Source organism: Armigeres subalbatus, chromosome 1 (assembly GCF_024139115.2).
Source record: "Armigeres subalbatus isolate Guangzhou_Male chromosome 1, GZ_Asu_2, whole genome shotgun sequence".
Lineage (NCBI taxonomy): Eukaryota > Metazoa > Arthropoda > Insecta > Diptera > Culicidae > Armigeres > Armigeres subalbatus.
Window position 1 is genome coordinate 162,767,287 of NC_085139.1, and position 19,995 is coordinate 162,787,281.

General features: G+C 34.3%; 1 protein-coding gene and 2 long non-coding RNA genes across 3 annotated transcripts in view; 2 read left to right on the plus strand and 1 right to left on the minus strand.

Annotated features, from left to right (window-relative positions):
- The window catches only part of LOC134205456 (ras-GEF domain-containing family member 1B-like), a 217,105-nt gene that overhangs the window by 2,550 nt on the left and 194,560 nt on the right, over window positions 1–19,995 (plus strand). The gene's annotated exons all lie outside the window — the stretch shown is intronic.
- Window positions 2,540–9,384, plus strand: LOC134208072 (uncharacterized). Its single transcript, XR_009978489.1, has 4 exons — window positions 2,540–2,633; window positions 3,180–3,494; window positions 3,558–4,266; window positions 9,054–9,384. It is a non-coding gene; the product is annotated as an uncharacterized LOC134208072 (long non-coding RNA).
- LOC134208081 (uncharacterized) lies at window positions 17,174–18,144 on the minus strand. Its single transcript, XR_009978491.1, has 3 exons — window positions 17,817–18,144; window positions 17,502–17,736; window positions 17,174–17,435 (listed from the first exon to the last, which is right to left on the minus strand). It is a non-coding gene; the product is annotated as an uncharacterized LOC134208081 (long non-coding RNA).

Consider the following 19,995-nt stretch of genomic DNA (forward strand, 5'->3'; position numbering starts at 1 on the left):
CTGGAGAAAATAACCGAAAGCTGCAGATAGAATTTCCGATGCTTGCGATTAGGTTGCTAAGAATTTTTGTAAAAACAGGTTAATCCACTCAGCGGTCAAGTTTCATTCGCAAATTACATAACGCTAAACTCAACCCACACCAAGCCTCTTGTAATGCTTCATGTATGGTAGGGTTCTGAAATTTATAAAGTCCTTAACGCTCAGACAAGTACCTTCCCACAGCCTAAAACGTTATGTAGTTTGTAAATGGGCCTTCATGATGCTTTTCTCGAATCACTATAATCGTTTTCATTCGCAGAACATACCAAAAATAATTGCCTACATTACGGCTTACGACCTTTCGTGGTTCGATGCACCATTTTCTTCATAATTTTGCAAATAAATGATTCAATTAGTGTAAGAATATTTAGTTTTATCATCTTTCGCACGAATCCTACAAACATTTTCTCATTTGATAATGGAAAGATACAATGGATTGTATGTTTCATTAAATAAACTTTCAACGTCATTTCATGTGCATAATTTCAAGTCAAATTACTTGTTAAATACCTTCATCATAATTTAGATTTATTATTGCAAAAAGTATTTTGATCTGTTAAATGATACCGAAAAAGTATTCTTTCAACTCGGGAAGTTGAAACACGTGAGAGTTTTGAGAGGATTCACAACAGCTGATCGATATAGAGAGGAGTGGAATCAAACGCACATACCAATCATGAAACTTCAATGCAGGCAGAGTTAAAAACAAGCATCCAATAATTGTATTTATGAATAATTGTGTAATAATATCAAGTAGTTGGCACAGTTATAACTTTTTATGCACAGTACAAAGCAAGGAATTGCCTTGAATAAGTTTTACAATTGGCTTTCTTCAGAAGTGCGTTATGCATCATCCCCACCTAAAGCATTGTTGACGTTTTGGAAAAAAGTTTCTTTGAGAGTATCGCGAGAGCGAGAGCAACACAACTGCCATGGTTTTAACTAGCAGTAAATCTCAAAATTATGCGGCAGCCAATAATTAACGTATGCAATTTGTTTCAAGGCACAACATGAGGGCTAGAACATGTAGCCTTTTGCAATTGCAGTTTTTAATACAGTTTTCATTTTTCTAAACATCTTCACTTGCAAATATGGTAAATATTTGGGAAAAAATGATTCATATAATAGTATTTTCGTTAGCATGTCCTAGGTAAGCGTGCTATTGGGGGAATCTGAAACGCACTCTCACAATCAGTGTGGTAGTATTTTACATGCAACCAATTAGATTTCACGCTCAATAAGATGATTTGATTTTCTCTATTTGTTTGCATGCTGCCTTTATTCAACGCAAGCAAAATGACTGGCACTATAAACAGCAACCCGTCTTTATCTCTCGTATGTTCGAAATCAACAATCACTCGTCCCAAGTGGGCTGAAAAATTATCCACCTGATAGGGACAAGGATGCCGACGTTTTGTCCATTTCTCTCGAGACTTTCGCTGGTTTTTATGAGATATTGCGGACATTCATCGTCGTTTTTTGCTATTTGGCGTCAAAACCAAATGTAAGCAAGCCGGCTGGTGGAATAATTCTGGTTGGAAATGCAATATATGAAGATTTATAACGATAAATGTGCTCAACCGTAGCATAATGGGCCAAGGTTTGAGCCGTTACCCCTATATGAATGGGAGAAAAATGGGAAGTTTGGGAAAGGTAGCCTCGATGAGAGCATACAACGTACCCTCTCAGCGTCGCCCTCGATGGATCGAGGTCGGGCGAAAATAAACTTCTTCTTTTTCTCCCTTTTTACCGAAAATCAAAGTCATCATGTTTTGACGTTTGTTATTTACGATGTAAGAGTAAATGAAACAAAAGATATAGTTTTGAAAAGAGCAACTTCGAATTTTTTTCTTCTCGCTCTTTTTGACTTTGCTTTGTGAACAAGTTGCTTTCGTTGTTCGGTTCGGTCTGGTCGCGAAAAAAGTGAAAATCGACGATTTTGGAAAAAAATGCGTCTCATTCCGGGAAGTATAACTCCGAAGAGGAAGAACCGGTAGAATCTGTGTCACCGTTACCGTTAATTCTGCGGGAAGCTCATCGGGAAGTCCTCCGGGTGAAACGCTAATTCCACCAGGGATTGAGATTAACGGAGAAAACTTAATGTACCTGTCCGACCAGGAGAATGCTTACTCGGATCAGTAAATGGATAACGAGAGAAACATGACGTGATTTGTTTCGGCTTTTTTGGTAAGGAGAAACTGAAGTACCGTAAAAGGGCCCCCAGAATGAAGAGCGCAGCAACGAGTTTTAATAGTAAGTTGTATTTTCTGTCAAAACCTGCCGCTGCCACTGCGCTAACCATGCTGGATGGACCGGAACCTCACCGAAGTTGCAACAGCTTTAAACGCCGGTATCCAAGCAGCAGCAAAGATGTTTGCCGATCGCAGATCGCAAATCTATGGGCAGCCCGCAAGCTGTCGTGTCGTTCGGGAGTGAAATCTACGATGCCGGATGCCTGAAATTAATCAACGAACAATCCACGTCTATACGTTGGCTGGGTCTTACGTACACAGTAAGGAGTTCAGTCAGGACAAAGTCCGTCGTGCTGCTATCTATGTAGAGGATCAAATAGTAGAATAAAAAACCCCTGAAGTGTAAGTAGAACAGTGATTTGTGGATAAAATTGTTTAAAATGGAAACCATTTACAACTGCTAGCATGATCTTTGAAAACGTCGTACGGGGTCGTACACTTATACGTAAGCATATTTTCTGGGTTTTCGACCGCCCCTCCCCCTTGTAATTTTTTTTTCGCACAGATGATTTTTTATTTATATGGAGCGTAAGATAGACCGACGCTCCCTCCCCCCATAAGTGCTTAGGTAATATGTGTACGGCACCTATGTCCATATTAAAAATTCTCTTTCATTAAACTCTCTTTCGCTAATATCGCAATATTGTCTAAAATGTGCAATATTTTCATCTCAGCATGCTAGTTAATTGCTTCAGATCTCTGCTAAAAATCCGACCTAAATGTTTGTGTGGCATTGTAATAATCGAAAGCGAAATTAAACAAAGGAAGGCTCTCTTTTGGATATTCGACGTTTTCAAAAATCGTGCGAGATCTAATACCATTAATCTATATACCAATTCATAATTAATCTTATAATCGAGATCTAATACCATCTAATATCTCACACAGGACTTCACAGGACGCCTCTGGAAAAAGGAGCATTACAAGTAATGTTCGTTGAATGCTTTTCCGATACGGCCACGGTTACGATTCGCTTCGCCTGTTAAGGGAAGGAGATCTCCCGCGTATTTCTGATGGAACCGGAGACCAAGCTGTTCTCTGCTAACCTTTTGAAGCCACAAGCAAACCTCCAAATGGAACTAGGTCGTACTCCAAGTTACTTAGCCGTTTGTCAGCTGCAGTTCTTCCAACGAGGTTGACGGTTGAGATGAATCTGCTGCACAACCGGGATCCGATCGGCGTCTCCATTAAAAATATGTTCTTGTAAGTATCAGCTGCGTGAATTTCGGAAAGTAATTAACTAACGACCGCTCTTTCGAATTGTAGGCCGTTGGTCAAGCTTATTGACAGACTATCGAACGCTATCTACATTTCTTGCGCTTCTGTGTTTGGGTCAACGATGAAAGCGTAGAGGAGAACGCTAATCTTGTCATTTGTCTGTTGATCCGATGTACGGAATGCTTGGGTCCGAAAGATTTCAAGGCGTAGAAAGAAGCAGGATGAGGCGGAAGATACGATCACTGGTCTAGGCTTCTCGCATCCTCTTTCAGAGAGAGAGATGACGACAAAGATTACATGAATACCAGAGCTGCCGTTCTGTGCTTCTATTGAACGCTGGTGAATCCGTTGGGCCGTTGTGTACCGCATGCATCGGTGATCAAAGAAGGCAAAAACGAATCATTGCGAGCTCTGCCATTCTACGCTCCTTGGTACCGCTGGAAGATTTTCGAGTAGTTCTGGTTTTGTTCACATTGACTAACACGGCGAAGGAAGGCCAAAGTCCGCGGTTCCAGATGGCTCCAGTGAAGCCGGTGGACCTCTTCCAAACAATTCAAACAACAATGTTGTCGGCGTGCGTACAGCCTCTTTCAATGATTCCTGCGATCGACGACTTCTGGACGGACCCGAAGGGTGAATTCGAGAGCAATGTTGTAAATACGTAGCCCTAACTGATGGGTAAAAATGCAGCCGGTGCGATCAAGTTGCTCTGTACTGTAGAATGTATACGTGCCTAAACTAGTGCATGGCTTAGCTGGTAAGTAGAATTCTTTGTAAGCAGTCCTGAAACTGATTGGATTGCATTGGTTGAAGAAGAACTCATTTATCCTGAGAGGATCCCCAGACTTACAGAAGAAATCTTCTGATTCCAAGGATTCCCAAAAGTTATTTGTAGATTTCCAGAAGGAAACTTTTATATGAATCAGATTATATCTCCCAAATTATTTTGTGAAATTCTCTGAAAAAATTTTTCAACGGGAAATTCCTTCGGGAGCTCCGGCAATTCTTCCAGGAATATTTTCAGAAGTTCCTTTGGAATTTCGGGAATTCCTTCGAGTATTCCTTCTTTTGGGATCTGGAATTCCTCCAGAAATTACTTTGGGAATTCGTCCAGGAGTTCTTTCGAGAATTCCCCCAGAAATTACTTTGGGAATCCCTCACGAAATTGCTTCTGGAATTTATTCGAAGAAATTCCCGGAGGAATTCCTTTGGGAATTTCTCCGGGAATTCCTTTGGGAATTTCTCCGGGAATTTCTTTGGGAATTTCTCCGGGAATTCCTTCGTAAGAACCCTTCGGGAATTCCTCCAGGATTTTTTTCGGGAATTCCTCCGGGAATTTTTTCGGGAATTCACCATCGAATTCCTTTGGGAACTCCGCCGGGAATTCTTCAGGGAGTTCCTTCTAAAATTCCTCCGGGAGTTCCTTCGGGAATTCCTCCGAATTTCCTCCAAGAATTCCTTCGGAAATTCCTCCAGGATTTTTTCCGGGAATTTCTCCAGGAATTCCTCCAAGAATTCTTTCGGGAATTCCTCCAAGCATTCTTTCGGGATTTCCTCCAAAAATTCTTTCGGGAATTCCTCCGGAAATCCCTCCAGGAATTTCTCCGGGAATTCCTTGGGTAATTCCTTCTGGAATTCCTTGGGTAATTCCTTTGGCAATTCCTCTGGAAATTCCTCCGGGATTTCTTTGGGAATTCTTCCGGGATTTCTTTGGGAATTCCTTCGGAAATTCCTCCGGGTATTCCTCCGGGAATTCCTTCGGGAATTCGTCCTTGAATTTCTTCGGGAATTCCTTCTGGAATTCCTCCGGGAATTACTCCGGGAATTCCTTCGGAAATTTCTTTGGGAACTTTTCCGAGAATCACTTCTGGAATCCGCTGGAATTATTTTTAAGAATTCCTCTGGGAGTTCTTCGGGAATTTTTTTTGGGAGTTCCTTCGAGAATTCCTCCGAGAATTCCTTTGGGAATTCCTTCGGGAATTCCTTTGGGAATTCCTTCGGGAATTCCTTTGGGAATTCCTTCGGAAATTCCTTCGGGAATTCCTTTGGAAATTCCTTCGGGAATTCCTTCGAGAATTCCTTTGAGAATTCCTTCGGGAATTCCTTTGGGAATTCCTTTGGGCATTCCTTCGGGAATTCCTTTGGAAATTCCTACGGGAATCCCTTTGGGAATTCCTTTGGGAATTCCTTTGTGAATTTCTTCGGTAATTCCTTTGGGAATTCCTGTGTGAATTCCTTTGGGAGTTCCATCGGGAATTCCTTTGGGAGTTCCTTCGGGAATTCCTATGGGAGTTCCTTCGGGAATTCCTTTGGGAGTTCCTTCGAGAATTCCTTTGGGAATTCCTTCGAGAATTCCTCCAGGAATTCCGCCGGGAATTCCTTCGGGAATTCCTCCGGGAATTCCTTCGGGAATTCCTTCGGGAATTCCTCCGGGATTTTTTTCGGAAATTCACCATCGCATTCCTCTGGAATTCCGGGAGGAATTCTCGAAAGAATTCCCGGAGGAATTCCCGAAAAAATTCCCGAAGGAATTCCCGGAGGAATTCTCGAAGAAATTCCCGAAGGAATTCCCGGAGGAATTCCCGAAGAAATTCCCGAAGGAATTCCCGGAGGAATTCCCGTAGGAATTCCCAAAGGAATTCCCGAAGGAACTCCCAAAGGAATTCCCGAAGGAACTCCCAAAGGAATTCCCGAAGGAACTCCCAAAGGAATTCCCGAAGCAACTCCCAAAGGAATTCCCAAAGGAGCTCCCAAAGGAATTCCCGAAGGAACTCCCAAAGGAATTCCCGAAAGAACTCCCAAAGGAATTCCCGAAGGAACTCCCAAAGGAATTCCCGAAGGAACTTCCAAAGGAATTCACACAGGAATTCCCAAAGGAATTCACACAGGAATTCCCAAAGGAATTACCGAAGAAATTCACAAAGGAATTCCCGAAGGAATTCCCAAAGAAATTCCCAAAGGAATTCCCGAAGGAATTCCCAAAGGAATTCCCGAAGGAATTCCCAAAGGAATTCCCGAAGGAATTCCCAAAGGAATTCCCGAAGGAATTCCCAAAGGAATTCTCGAAGGAATTCCCAAAGGAATTCCCGAAGGAATTCCCAAAGGAATTCTCGAAGGAATTCCCAAAGGAATTCCCGAAGGAATTTCCAAAGAATTCCCGAAGGAATTCCCGAAGGAATTCAAAGGAATTCTGAAGGAATTCTAAAGGAATTCGAAGGAATTCCCAAAGGAATTCCGCAAGGAATTCCAAAGGAATTCTGAAGGAATTCAAAGGAATTCGAAGGAATTCCCAAAGGAATTCGAAGGAATTCCCAAAGGAATTCTGAAGGAATTCTAAAGGAATTCGAAGGAATTATTAAAGGAATTCCCGAAGGAATTCCCAAAGGAATTCCCGAAGGAATTCCCAAAGGAATTCCCGAAGGAATTCCCAAAGGAATTCCCGAAGGAATTCCCAAAGGGATTCCCGAAGGAATTCCCAAAGGAATTCCCGAAGGAATTCCCAAAGGAATTCCCAAAGGAATTCCCGAAGGAATTCCCAAAGGAGTTCCCAAAGGAGTTCCCAAAGGAGTTCCCAAAGGAGTTCCCAAAGGAATTCCCAAAGGAATTCCCGAAGGAATTCCCAAAGGAATACCCGAAGGAATTCCCAAAGGAATACCCGAAGGAATTCCCAAAGGAATTCTCGAAGAACTCCCGGACGAATTCCCAAAAATAATTCCAGCGAATTCCAGAAGAATTTCTCGAAAGAGTTCCCAAAGGAATACCCGAAGGAATTTCCAAAGGAATACCCGAAGGAATTCCCAAAGGAATTCTCGAAGAACTCCCGGACGAATTCCCAAAAATAATTCCAGCGAATTCCAGAAGAAATTCTCGGAAGAGTTCCCAAAGGAATTCCCAAGGGAATTCCCGAAGGAATTCCCAAAGGAATTCTCGAAGAACTCCCGGAGGAATTCCCAAAAATAATTCCAGCGGATTCCAGAAGTGATTCTTGGAAGAGTTCCCAAAGGAATTCTCGGAGTAATTCCCGGAGGAATTTCAGAAGGAATTCCTGGAGGAATTCGAAGGAATTCAAAGACGAATTCCCGAAGGAATTTACCAAGGAATTCCTGGAGAAATTCCAGGAGCAACTTCCGGAGAAATTCTAGGAGCAATGCCCGGAGGAACTCCCAAAGAAATTCCCGAAGAAACTCCCGGAGGAATTCCCGAAAAAAATTCCAGAGGAATTCACAAAGGGATTCGATGAGGAATTCCAGAAGTAATTCTCGGAAGAATTCCCAAAGAATTCACCGAGGAATTCCTGGAGAAATTCAAGAAGAAACTTCCGGAGAAATTCTAGGAGCAATACCCGAAGGAATTCTCGAAAGAATTTCCGGGGGAATTTCCGAAAATATTCCGGAGGGATTCTCGAAGGAATTTCCGGAGGAAATCCAAAAAAAAATTCCAGAGGAATTCACAAAGGGATTCGATGAGGAATTCCAGAAGTAATTCTCGGAAGAATTAACAAAGAATTCGCCGAGGAATTCCTGGAGAAATTCCAGAAGCAACTCCCGGATAATTTCTAGGAGCAATGCCCAGATGAATCCCTGGAAGATTTCCCGAAGGAATCCCTGGAGAAATTCCCGATGGAATTCGCTGAGGGGAATTCCTCCTGTAATTTTCTTCGCGACTTTCTCCGGAAATCCATTGGGAACTTATCCGGGAGTACCTCCAGAAAATCTTCCGAGATTTCCTTCGGGAAATAATTGGAGTAATTCTCCAGGAAGTCCTCCATTTCATCGGAAAATCCTTCGGGAACTCCTCCAGGAAACCTTTTGGGAAGTGATCCAGAAACTCCTCCGGGTATTTTTTCGCAACTTTCTCTAGGGGTTCCTTAGGGAACTCCTCCGGAAAAACCTACAGGAATTCTTCGTGAAATTCTTTTATGAATTCTTCCAAAATTACCTTCGGGAAGTCCTCTATGAAATCCTTCGGGTGCTCCATGGAAGTCCTCTACGAAATTCTTCGGGAAATCCTTCGGGAAGTGCTCACTCCGGTACTTCTTTATGGCTTTCTCTCGAAATTCTTCCAGGATTACCTTCGTGATTCCTCTATGAAATCCTTCTGAAAGTGCTCCGAGAAACCCAACGGGAAGTCCTCATAAAATCTTTCGAAAGTCCTGCAGGAAATGTTTCCTCCAGGAAATACTTCGGGAAGTGCTTCCTCCGGGTACCCCTTTGCGACTTTTTCTGGGAGTTCCTAAGGGAACTTCTCCGGAAATATCTTCAGGAATTCTTCGGGAAATTCTTCCGGGATTACCTTTGTGAAATCCTACGAGAAGTCCTCTATAAAATCCTTGTGGAAGTGTTCCGGGAAACCCAACGGGAACTCCTCATGAAATCTTTCGGCAAATCCTCCAGGTAATTCTTCGGGAAATCTTTCGGGCATTTGGTTATTTTGCAGCGCATGTCGGGCAATGAAAAGTACGTTTGATAGCACCTGTAATGCAAAAGAAAAAATACATTCTTGATTTGTCTGCTACAATATTAATCTTATTTCACTATTAATTAGTTTCCCGTTTTTCTGCGCATTTCAAAAACTATCCGGTGCACAATCCACCACACAAAACACACCCTATCGAGGATCCATCAAAGCGCACAACTTCGGACGGACTTTTTTCATCGTTTCGGCATACTGAATTCCTCCCTCCGTCACCGACATACGATGGATTTCATCTGGCAGAGAGGATCCCTAACTGAACTGGATTTGTCGTCTGCAGACGATGCTTGGTCCTGATCCCGGAAGAGCACCACATTCAAAACCAAACGGATGACGACATGATGTTTAAGATGGATCGATGCATAACGGCCCTACTTACTACATTAACATTTTGATGATAATAATTGTTCTTATTGTAGCCCTAATGTATAATTATTTATTAATAAACGATGATTAAAAAAAGTGACTGTAAACAACAACAGCTCTGTATGAGAGCTTGGTGACGTCTAATAATATTTCTCTTTCAAGCACATAGGAAATCCTATCCTTTCTATGTGCTTGAAAGTGAAGGATGATTAGACATCAACAAGCTCTATTTCATGAAAGAAAACAAAAACAATAAGAAGAAGCGCCAATCGCAGGAGCTCGATGTTGCTTGACGTTCCATAGCAAGACATCGGACCCATATCAGGCTGAAACGTCAAACCATTTCGCAAGTTCGAAGTCAGACGGGCTCGACGCAAACGGTGCAGAATCGCGAGATGTAAGGCGGATCCTCTTGCTCTGCTGAGACTCAGATCGGACTTTGTCTCACTGATCCTCACTTTGATGTCAAGCTCCTGTCGGACTCAGATTTCTTAGAGGGTATAAACGTACAGAGGCTCATAGCTCCTTACACAACAGAATATGTCTCGCCTAACTTTTCAAAAGGACCTAAGTAACATTATTTTTCATGAATTAATTTGAATAGCGCAATCAACAGAACAACATGAAAGCTTTTGATTGCAGTACTCAAATTAATTCATGAAAAAAATGTTACTTAGGTCCTTTTGAAAAGTTAAGCGAGATGTACTCTGAAGGTACCCTCTGAGAAATCTGAGTCCGACAGAAGCTTGACATCAAAGCCCCGATCAGTGAGACAGAGCCTGATATGAGAGTGAGCAGAGCAAGAGGATCCGCCTTACATCTCGCGATTCTGCACCGTTTGCGTCGAGCCCGTCTGACTTCGAACATGCGAATTGACTTTGACGTTTCAGCCTGATATGGGTCCGATGTCTTGCTATGGATCGTCAAGCCACGTCGAGCTCTTGATTTGGGGTTCTTCTTCTTGTTTTCTTTTTCTTTCATCATTTTGAACTTGCTGGCGTTTAATCATCTTTCTCTTTCAAGCACGTAGGAAAGATATATGAACTGTTTTCATTGTTTCTCGATGAAAACAAAGCATATCCTTCTTACGCGCTAGAAAGAGAAAGGTGATTAGACGTCAGCAAACTCAATTTTATTATTGACGTTTGTTTATATTTTTGTCATAGAAATGAAAACATTTGATTTATTTCTTGAAATTATTTCACGGCCATATAGCCAAGTTGTAAATCGCTGCGTCTTCATCACCTTATCTCCCAGGATCAGCTTCAAGCTTCGGCAGTGATGATCATCTCGAGAGGCAACTGCAGTTGTGGCTACCTGAGGATGAGTTCCGGGAGAACGCCGCCAGCACAAACAGCCGAAGATGTGGAATTCCACCAATGGAATTCCACCAATTCCAAATTTTTCCGGCATTCCTCCGAGAATTGATTTCAAATCCGGAAGTGTTCTAAGAATCAAACAGCCGAAGAAGCATTCCTCCGGGAATTGCTTTCAATTCCGGAAGTTTTCTCAGAATCTCCTGCCAAATATTGTTTTTGTGATTCCGAACGGAATGTATGGAATTTTGGTGCGAATCCTTTTGGGGTTCCGTAGGCATTTTTTTTGGATTCCAGAGAGGATTCTTATGAGGTTGTGAAATAGATCCTTTGACATTCATTATAGAATCCTTTTGGGGAACCAAAGGAAATCCCTCTTAAATTTAGAATATAATACTTCTTGAGATTAGGAGAGGAATCCTTTTTTAGGAAATTGTTTTAGGATCATGCAGAGAATCCTGTCCAGATATTGATGCAAATCCATCGGGTATTGCGAAGGGAAACCTTCTCGGATTCCAGAGAGCATCTACTTGAGATTCCAAAAGGAAATCGTTTATGATTCGGAAAAAAATCTTTATGGGGCTCCATAAGAAATCCGTTTGGGACTCTGAAGAGATTTTTTTATTTCAGATTTTGAGAAATTCTGAATTCTATTTGGAATCTGAGTATAGGATTCTCTTCCGAATTCGAAAACGAATTTCTTCGGAATCCCATTACGACTTCCTCAAGAATCCTAGAAAGATTCAAGAAGGAATATAAAAAATAACCCTTTTGAACTTGGGGACGAATTTCTCCGGGTAATTTGCTGAGAATTTATCCCGAAATTCTTACGGGAATTACTCGCCTTTTGGACATCTTTCCGGAAATTCTTTAATGGAATTCTCTAGGAAATTCCTCCGGCAATTTATTCGGAAATTTCTCCAGGAACTTCTTCGAGCATTCAAGGAATTCTTTCGAGAGTTTCTCCGGGAATTCATTCGTAAATTCCTCCGGGTATTTGACAGTGAATTTGTTCGGGAATTCCACCGAGAATCCCTTTGAGAACCCCGCTGGGAATTTTGCTGGGAAAACCTTCGGAAATTCTTCCGAAAATTCCATTGAAAATCTCCGGGAAATCCTTCAGGAACTCATCCGGAAAATCCTTCGGAAATATTTTCGGGAATTCCTCCGAGTTTTTCTTCGAGAATTCCTTCAAGGATTCCTCCAGGAATTGCGTCAGGGATTCTTCCGGAAATCCTTTCGTTTATTTGTCTGGGGACTCCTTCAGCAGCTCTTCCGGGAATTCCTTCAGGAGTTCCCCCCGGGAATTCTATCGAAAATAACTTCAGGGGTTTTTCCAAAAAATAATTCGGGTATTCCTTCAGGAGTTCCTTCAAGAATTCCATCGAAAGCTCCTCCGGGTATTCCTTCAGGAATTTCAGGAGGAATCACCGAGGGAATTCTTGAAGGAGTTCCCGAAAGAACACGCGGAGGATTTCCCGGACAAATTCACGAAAGAAATTTCAGGAGGAATTTTCTTCGACATTTTATCCGGGAATTCCTGTGGAAATTCATTCGGGAACTACTACAAGAATTCCTTCGGGAGTTTCTCCAGGAATTCCTTCGGAAATTTCTCCGGGAGTTCCTTCGGGAATTCATCCGGGAGTTTTCTATGGAGTTCCTGGAGGAAATCCTGAAGGAATACCCGAATGAGTTTTCATAAGAATACCCGGAGCAACTGCCGACGAAATCCGCGGAGGATTTCCCGGACACCTTAACTAATGTGACCAGCAAGCGTCCTGCGAAACGCGGGACGCCTATCTGGATTACATCACTGGCTCGAAAGTGGATCCTCCAAAAGTGCATTTCGCATTGATTTTGGCCCAAAAAAAATTGAAAAAAATATTTGTAAAGCTGTATGAACGAACTAAAAAATGCAGCGTCCTGCGAAACGCGGGACATCGCGGGAGTTCGTTCGGAAGTATTCCTTCAGGAGTTCCTCCGGAAATTCCATCGAAAAGGGGAAGGATTCCTTCGGGAATTCCTTAGGGAAGGGCTCCACCGGAAATTCCTTCGGGATGGACTCCTTCGAGAATTCCTTCGGGAAGGATTCCTCCGGGAATTCCTTCGGGAAGGATTCCTCCGGGAATTCCTTCGGGAAGGATTCCTCCAGGGATTCCTTCAGGAAGAATTCCTCCGGGAATTCCTTCGGGAAGGATTCCTCCGGGAATTCCTTCGGGAATGATTCCACCGGGAATTCCTTCGGGATAGACTCCTCCGAGAATTCCTTCGGGAAGGATTCCTCCGAGAATGATTCCTCCAGGAATTCCTTCGGGAATTCCTTTGGGAATGACTCCTCCGGGAAGGAATCCTCCGGAAATTCTTTCGGGAAGGATTCCTCGAGGAAATCCTTCGGGAAGTATTCCTCCGGGAGTTCCTTCCGGAAGGATTCCTCCGGGAAATCCTTCGGAAAGAATTCTTCCGGAATTCTTTCGTTAGTAAAATCGTCCGAGGATTCCTTCGTCAGTTCTCCCGGGAATTCTATCGGAAATTCCTTCAGCAGTTCCTCCGAGAATTCCTTTGGAAAATCCTCGGGGAATTGCTTCGGGGATCCCTCCGGGAATTCTTCAAGTGATTCTTCTTGCAATTTCTTCGGGGATTTCTCCGGGAATTCTTTCGTTTATTTGTCCGGGAATTCATTCCCGAAGGAATTCCCGAATGAGTTCTCGGAAGAACTACCGAAGGAATCCCCGGCCAAATTAACGAAAAATTAAATTAAAATTAAATTAAAATTAAATTAAAATTAAATTAAAATTAAATTAAAATTAAATTAAAATTAAATTAAAATTAAATTAAAATTAAATTAAAATTAAATTAAAATTAAATTAAAATTAAATTAAAATTAAATTAAAATTAAATTAAAAATTAAATTAAAATTAAATTAAAATTAAATTAAAATTAAATTAAAATTAAATTAAAATTAAATTAAAATTAAATTAAAATTAAATTAAAATTAAATTAAAATTAAATTAAAATTAAATTAAAATTAAATTAAAATTAAATTAAAATTAAATTAAAATTAAATTAAAATTAAATTAAAATTAAATTAAAATTAAATTAAAATTAAATTAAAATTAAATTAAAATTAAATTAAAATTAAATTAAAATTAAATTAAAATTAAATTAAAATTAAATTAAAATTAAATTAAAATTAAATTAAAATTAAATTAAAATTAAATTAAAATTAAATTAAAATTAAATTAAAATTAAATTAAAATTAAATTAAAATTAAATTAAAATTAAATTAAAATTAAATTAAAATTAAATTAAAATTAAATTAAAATTAAATTAAAATTAAATTAAAATTAAATTAAAATTAAATTAAAATTAAATTAAAATTAAATTAAAATTAAATTAAAATTAAATTAAAATTAAATTAAAATTAAATTAAAATTAAATTAAAATTAAATTAAAATTAAATTAAAATTAAATTAAAATTAAATTAAAATTAAATTAAAATTAAATTAAAATTAAATTAAAATTAAATTAAAATTAAATTAAAATTAAATTAAAATTAAATTAAAATTAAATTAAAATTAAATTAAAATTAAATTAAAATTAAATTAAAATTAAATTAAAATTAAATTAAAATTAAATTAAAATTAAATTAAAATTAAATTAAAATTAAATTAAAATTAAATTAAAATTAAATTAAAATTAAATTAAAATTAAATTAAAATTAAATTAAAATTAAATTAAAATTAAATTAAAATTAAATTAAAATTAAATTAAAATTAAATTAAAATTAAATTAAAATTAAATTAAAATTAAATTAAAATTAAATTAAAATTAAATTAAAATTAAATTAAAATTAAATTATTAAAATTAAATTAAAATTAAATTAAAATTAAATTAAAATTAAATTAAAATTAAATTAAAATTAAATTAAAATTAAATTAAAATTAAATTAAAATTAAATTAAAATTAAATTAAAATTAAATTAAAATTAAATTAAAATTAAATTAAAATTAAATTAAAATTAAATTAAAATTAAATTAAAATTAAATTAAAATTAAATTAAAATTAAATTAAAATTAAATTAAAATTAAATTAAAATTAAATTAAAATTAAATTAAAATTAAATTAAAATTAAATTAAAATTAAATTAAAATTAAATTAAAATTAAATTAAAATTAAATTAAAATTAAATTAAAATTAAATTAAAATTAAAATTAAATTAAATTAAATTAAAATTAAATTAAAATTAAATTAAAATTAAATTAAATTAAAATTAAATTAAAATTAAATTAAAATTAAATTAAAATTAAATTAAAATTAAATTAAAATTAAATTAAAATTAAATTAAAATTAAATTAAAATTAAATTAAAATTAAATTAAAATTAAATTAAAATTAAATTAAAATTAAATTAAAATTAAATTAAAATTAAATTAAAATTAAATTAAAATTAAATTAAAATTAAATTAAAATTAAATTAAAATTAAATTAAAATTAAATTAAAATTAAATTAAAATTAAATTAAAATTAAATTAAAATTAAATTAAAATTAAATTAAAATTAAATTAAAAATTAAATTAAAATTAAATTAAAATTAAATTAAAATTAAATTAAAATTAAATTAAAATTAAATTAAAATTAAATTAAAATTAAATTAAAATTAAATTAAAATTAAATTAAAATTAAATTAAAATTAAATTAAAATTAAATTAAAATTAAATTAAAATTAAATTAAAATTAAATTAAAATTAAATTAAAATTAAATTAAAATTAAATTAAAATTAAATTAAAATTAAATTAAAATTAAATTAAAATTAAATTAAAATTAAATTAAAATTAAATTAAAATTAAATTAAAAATTAAATTAAAATTAAATTAAAATTAAATTAAAATTAAATTAAAATTAAATTAAAATTAAATTAAAATTAAATTAAAATTAAATTAAAATTAAATTAAATTAAAATTAAAATTAAATTAAAATTAAATTAAAATTAAATTAAAATTAAATTAAAATTAAATTAAAATTAAATTAAAATTAAATTAAAATTAAATTAAAATTAAATTAAAATTAAATTAAAATTAAATTAAAATTAAATTAAAATTAAATTAAAATTAAATTAAAATTAAATTAAAATTAAATTAAAATTAAATTAAAATTAAATTAAAATTAAATTAAAATTAAATTAAAATTAAATTAAAATTAAATTAAAATTAAATTAAAATTAAATTAAAATTAAATTAAAATTAAATTAAAATTAAATTAAAATTAAATTAAAATTAAATTAAAATTAAATTAAAATTAAATTAAAATTAAATTAAAATTAAATTAAAATTAAATTAAAATTAAATTAAAATTAAATTAAAATTAAATTAAAATTAAATTAAAATTAAATTAAAATTAAATTAAAAATTAAATTAAAATTAAATTAAAATTAAATTAAAATTAAATTAAAATTAAATTAAAATTAAATTAAAATTAAATTAAAATTAAATTAAAATTAAATTAAAATTAAATTAAAATTAAATTAAAATTAAATTAAAATTAAATTAAAATTAAATTAAAATTAAATTAAAATTAAATTAAAATTAAATTAAAATTAAATTAAAATTAAATTAAAATTAAATTAAAATTAAATTAAAATTAAATTAAAATTAAATTAAAATTAAATTAAAATTAAATTAAAATTAAATTAAAATTAAATTAAAATTAAATTAAAATTAAATTAAAATTAAATTAAAATTAAATTAAAATTAAATTAAAATTAAATTAAAATTAAATTAAAATTAAATTAAAATTAAATTAAAATTAAATTAAAATTAAATTAAAATTAAATTAAAATTAAATTAAAATTAAATTAAAATTAAATTAAAATTAAATTAAAATTAAATTAAAATTAAATTAAAATTAAATTAAAATTAAATTAAAATTAAATTAAAATTAAATTAAAATTAAATTAAAATTAAATTAAAATTAAATTAAAATTAAATTAAAATTAAATTAAAATTAAATTAAAATTAAATTAAAATTAAATTAAAATTAAATTAAAATTAAATTAAAATTAAATTAAAATTAAATTAAAATTAAATTAAAATTAAATTAAAATTAAATAAAAATTAAAATTAAATTAAAATTAAATTAAAATTAAATTAAAATTAAATTAAAATTAAATTAAAATTAAATTAAAATTAAATTAAAAATAAATTAAAATTAAATTAAAATTAAATTAAATTAAAATAAATTAAAATTAAATTAAAATCTCAAGTATTCAGATCAATTCATTCATGCAGTAAAATCAAAACAATCCAAAAATTCAAAACAATCCTTTCGACCAACTCAATCCAATCAATCAAGACAATGCATTCTAATGAAAACATTTAATTCAATCAAAGCAGCCCATTCAATCGAACCGATCCAATTAATTGGAGTAATATCTTCAATCAATGCAATCCATTCTATCGCAACAATCCATTCAAGCAGAGAAATCAAAGCAACCCATCAATTAAAATAGTCCAATCAAGCAAAATAATCCAATAATTTAATTTGGTCGAAGCAGTCTAATTTTCCAAACTAACACATTCAACTCATTCAACACAAGCAATTCAACCAATCAGACCAATCTATTCAAAGCTATCGTATAATCCAATAAAATCGAGCAGATCAATCAATGGAATCCAGTGGAATCATAGCAGTGAACGAGACATAATCCTTTTTTAAGCAGAAGCAGCCAGCTGGAATGACCTATAGGAACAGAATATTGTTCTTCCACGAAGCAGATCTAAAAAAATAGAAATCTCATCATTGACTATTTCTCATTAGGAATACAAATAATCAATAAATTTACCCCGGAAACGTCTGGTGCATGCTTGGGTACATGTCGATCTCGTTTTCAATCCACTTTTCCGACTCCTGCAAATCTGAGCAACTTCCATCTCGCTGAGTGAACTGTCCTTCCCGAAAGAAAGCACCACCAACTTTAACCTGACGTGTGAAAGTGCCCAGTTCCGCCTTCAATGTCATCCTTAAAGCAACGCCGTTCTTGAGCTCGAACTTATTAGCGAAGATCTTCTCATTACGAACTGAAATCGTAAAATTGATGGTTTGAAATGACTCTTTGATGAGCAGCACAACACGGATTCAGCCATTCAAAGGTACTTACCTGTAACAAGGCAGGATCAGACTATAGCAATAGTCGGTGCCCAGGATGTTGTATATTTCCGAACATACACTCCGGACCAATCTTTTTACGCGGGTATCCAGTGGTGCTGGTCTTTTTAAAGGCTTGTATTGATGCCAAGCTCAGGATAAAAGCAACGACGATCGGTGTTATTAGCACGCAATAAACTTGAAGCTATCACGACGGAAGAACCATTTATAATTTCCCAATTTTCTCGTTTTGTTTGTTCCACGACCGAACCGACCGAACTCGCATCGACTTGTCAAAGTTTCCGAAATAAAGCCAATGAGCTTGAGCGAGATGAAAAATTTCGAACAAGCTTGTTTTGAAATAATGTTGCTTTGTTTCTTTTACTCCTTCTGCAAAAAGTAAACGTCAAACTGTTTTTCGATAAAGAAGAAGAAGCTTCATTTCGCCCCTGGCTTGATCATCGAGGGCGACTTTAAGAGGGTACGGGCTTCTGAAGACAATTTCACTTAGTTAGTTTTTTTTATCAAATATTTGGGCAGTTACATATCAGATGATAAGAAGTTTCATAATCGGATTCACATATTTGCCATGTGAAAGTTAATTGGTATGTTTCAGATGAAATATCTTTATCTGATCACATGCACATATTACTCGAATATGAGGCTGGAAATCAACTCATAGAAACCAGAAGAGATCCTAGGAAAACTAACTGGGAATTTAAAATCTCAAATTTGATAAGTGAGCATGAGCATGAGCATGAGCATGAGCATGAGATGATCGTACAATTCGTAGTTGCTACTCCGTGATTGACCAGAACTAGCGGAATTGCACAAGGAACCAACAGATGGGACTTGGGATTAGCACTCCATCCTCAATGTGCACGTTCCGAAAGCTCAACATTTGAAGGTTCAATAACGGCGCCGGCCACGTCCTTACGATCATCGAGGGAAGGGAAGGAATGTTATTGTAACAACCGTTGTTTTAGAGACCGACGAATCGTCTGCATCTCTACGGTTGTTACGGGAAGGAGTATTGTAGGTAGGGAGAGGAAGTGTCATTACTTAGATAAGGATTCACCTTGGTAAGTGATGTAATCCAAGTAACTAGCATGTTAATGTTGACGCGAGAACAAAGCTAAGATCAGCTACGACGTATTTTGTTGTGTCATTGTTCACCCAACGTAGCAGCAGACAATCAATCGCTCCGGTAGAGCAATTGTAAATGGTTTGTGATAATTCTAACATAATCTGCTCCTGAAAAATGTATGCTGGGTGTTTCTGTAATTGTAATATTACGTGGTCCCACTCAAGAAATCGCGTACCGCACATAAGAAAACATCACAATGTTATTTATTCATAGATTAGCGGCGAGACGTGAAGTTTTGAGCAAATTAACCACTTTCTTGCTTTGTTATAAATTATTCAGAATACATCAATTTACTAGAAAGATCAAACATTTTTCATTATACTAATTTTCAATGAAAGCAACATGCAACACAGCAGCAAATAGAATATCCATTACGTAGACGAGCCTTGAAACTATAGCCTAATTATTGTTTCTATACATTCCTTTACACCATAAAACTAAACTATCTCGCATTTCGTTTTATGAATTTTTTATCGAACTTCGTGTTTCAGCAAATCAAATGTTTCAGCAACACATCACTCAATAATGTCATAAAAATATTTCTATCATGCTGACTGCCATGGAGGATTATTAACTAATAATTTGAGTGTGTGTTGCTAATTTCCATTTGATTAATAAAACTCAAGCTGATGTCATCAATATAAATAAATCGTTACCTTTATGGGAACACCCAGTTAAGCCGGCACTAACCAGATTGATTTGTTCTTAAAAATGAGATTATGACAAATCGTGTATACCGTAATCGATAAGTGTAAATTTGTAATAAATGTAATGAATATAATGTCTCAAATAGCTGTGCCATCAGCGTAAAGTTGTCAATTCAGAGATTCAGTTTCTAGTTTGGCCCGGTTCAGGATGTTCAGTGTTTTGTAGATAGAACAGAATTGTGTTTTAATTTCTATGTCTTTTTCGATCGTATTTTTGGTCGTGTGATCAATAAACCTCAACGATTTAAAGAAAAATCAAGTTGCCCAATAAAATGTCATAAAATAGAATTTTGTTCAATAAGTTTGTTGAGATTAAAAAGGCTTGTTCATCTCGTGCA